This window comes from Lactuca virosa, chromosome 6 (assembly GCF_052849685.1).
Source record: "Lactuca virosa cultivar CGN04683 chromosome 6, Lactuca_virosa_CGN04683_v6, whole genome shotgun sequence".
Classification (NCBI taxonomy): Eukaryota; Viridiplantae; Streptophyta; class Magnoliopsida; order Asterales; family Asteraceae; genus Lactuca; species Lactuca virosa.
In genome coordinates, this window is record NC_136431.1 from 196,668,353 (window position 1) to 196,671,742 (window position 3,390).

Below are 3,390 nucleotides of genomic sequence, written 5' to 3' on the forward strand. Positions count from 1 at the left end.
TACCGCTCCTTCCTAATGGTAGCGATCGGGCCCAAAAGTCCTTCCATAAACAATCACCATCTGTGACATCCCCATTTTTACGACCATAAAAAACCAATTTCGTTTATGCTTTTATAATAAAATCAGAGTAATCTTTCAAAGAAAGTGTTGCGGAATTTGTTCCCAAAACAAAATATGATAAAAATTTATCAAAGCATTTCTTAATGGAAATGTATTTTCATTACATTACAAAACCTGGGATGTCATCGTCAATACAGATCAAAAGCATAAACAAAACATCATATGCCATAAACCAAAATTGGCCTTAAAAAAATATAGGCCTTACAACGTTCTATTTATTTTATATTGGCCTATAAATCCATAATCCCTCGTCAGATCATCCAACTATGCTTTTGTCACTACCTGTAATACAAGAAACTGAGTGGGTCAGGCTGGGGAGCCTGGTGAGAATATAGGGTTTTCAACCCACAATAAATAAGTTTATTATTTTCAACAATCATTAAACCCGATTACCCGTTCCCGTTATCCTCACCTTACGTCCCTAAAGCATCTATCATAAGGGACCTATCCTAAGGAATTTCATCGGGATGGACACTACTGCTAAGGGGATTCCTCAGCCATATGCGTCCGTAAGGCAACCATGGGGGGATGGAGTACACCGGTGAACATATCGTTCACAAACACCTACAGGTTGCGAGCCTGCTAGCGTTCCACTGGACTTCCTAGAAAAGTCCGTGGTCGTCATCCATACTCCGTTAGATGACTGGATCAATGTCAACATCGAGGCCTCTCATCATTTTATTTCACCACACACCAACTATTTCATCTACCCATGTTTTACCCCAACATATTTGTAGATATACAATGCATATACAGTTCAGATCTGGAAAACAAAGTTTAAATCTTTCATACAGCATAGAGAGAGAAAGTAGTGAGAGAGAGAGAAGATTTTGGAGTGAAGAAAGTGGCTGCTACCGGCCTCCTTTTATAGGCGAGGTCTCGGACGAACGTGGGGCGTAGCCCTCACTGTACGCGAGGCGTACAGCTCGGCCGTACACACATGGCGATGTTTTGGTGGTGGTGCGTGGCTCATCTCGGACCGCAGAAGACAGAAGTACGCTGGGCGTTCCGAGCTTCGTACGCGGAGCGTAGTGCGAACGTTGGGCGTACCCCCTCGCACAGCCTTCGTAATTTCCCACTCCAACTTCAAAAATTCATATCTTTCACGTACGAGCTCTGTTTTCGACCTTCTTTATATCCATGGGTAGACGGGACCGTACTCTACAACTTTCGTTTAGACTTTGTTGGCTATTTCTCAACCGATTTTAAATTTATATTCCTTAACAAACCGGGACAAGATTAGTCCGTTAAAACCCATAGCTTCTTCATCCGACATCCGTTTTCGTCTGTCTTTTTACCGTTGTACTACTACTATCGAGACCTTCAACTCTCTTTTAGGTTGTTTCGGCTAATAACCGCTCGATCTAATATTCGAACTCCGGGTTGTGCACTGCCGATCTGAAACTTAGAAAAATCATAACTTCCTCATACGAAGTCAGATTTGGGCGTTCTTTTTATGCACGCTCTCGGTTTAACAAAACCTACGACTTTAGTTTAGATCACTAAGGCCAAAAATCAACCTATCATAAATTCATTATTTACGTCACGCAGTGTCGTGCCGGCTCTGTCGCGAAACTTCGGCAGGCCATAACTTCTTCGTTATAACTCGGATTTCGGCGTTCCTTATATCTCCAGAACTCTTGTCACGACCACTACAACTTTCTTCATATATATTGGGTTTATCTAAATTTTTGTTTTTGACGCTTATTTTTATCATTTAATTATTATATTATTATAAACAAGTAATAAGCACACAAAAGCACATAAATCACATAATATTCAAGTAATTATCTTTATTACTTTAAAATGGGTTACAATGGTTGACCTAGACTATTACATCATCACATCAATGCTTAGCCTCGAAACACGGGCGTTACACCATCCCTACTGAGGGATGCAACACTTCTGAACTCTGACTACTGATCTTCCAAGCGATACCCCTAATTTGTTTCCATAAATGGCGCACAACAATCTACCTGACCATCTAAATCCAGCTTGACAAGATGTGCCCCAATCATAACTCTCAGAATGCAAAAATGGAATATATCAATCCTTGATAATATCAACCAAGAAATAATAAAGAAATCGACCAAAGATAATGCCTCACACATTCAAGCACATGATTCAAAAGCACACACACACACAGATATATATATATATATATATATATATATATATATACGGATAATAATGCATGAAGGAAACAAAAAATAACATACCCGTGATAACATCTGATGAAACTCTAGCCTCTCTTGATTGAAACTGCAATGCTCGGTTCCTCGCTACTGGGGCTTTTGCTCTATCATCACGCCCGTCAATGATCCTCAAAATAACTGGATCAGGTGCACTCACTGCTCCACCCCTCAACATCAGACAATCGGTATTCTTGTGGCCCACCTGGTTGTAGTGAAAACACATCAGAACCGACCCATGGGCAATCCCTACTGAAATAACTCATCAGACCACAATCGAAACACCCCCTTCCAGTCTCCCGACAGCCACCCACAAGGGTCCTCCCACACTTGGCACAACGGCCCCGACCCTGATGGCCTCCCAAACGCAAATCCTGAGTCTTGGGTGTAACATCCCAACCGTCAGGTATTATTAATTTTTTTCCCATTTACACTTCATATCTAAGGTCTACTCAACGAGTTGGCGCGTGACTCGTCGAGTAGCAGCGGGCCAGGACACGTCAATTAATGAGTGACTCGTCGAGTCGGCATGAAGACTCGACGAGTAGGAGCTGGCAGTGGAAACCCTAATTTTCAGGGTTTTGCACCCTATATATTGGACCATTAGCGCCTCCCACTGTCCTCTATCACCCTCTTGAGACCCAGAAACCCTAATTTCCGTGAGTGAGAGCTTGGAGAGTGTTTTGGAGCTTTGGGAAGTGACTTTTATGAAGGAAACTTATAGATCAAGAGGCTAGCATCAAGATTTCTGTGTGGATCCAGACTCTACTTCAGTTTGGGCACGTTTTGGAGGTAACCAGCTGTTAACTTAACCTCTTTTTCTTCTAGAATCATTCATATGTGGAAACTAGGGCTTTCTTTAGTTATTCATGAAGGGATTTTGGTATGGGAGTTAGATCTGAAGTTGAAACTTCAGATCTGAATCTCTTTTGAGTCCTAAGTCCATAAAGTTTCCAGCTTTTGCAAGAATGAGACTCTCCTATGGTGTAAAGCTCCATTAGAAGCTTAGATTGGTCATTTAGAGCCTTTAGGGCCTTGCATGCGTGTAAAGTTTGCAACTTTACGTGATAAACATGCC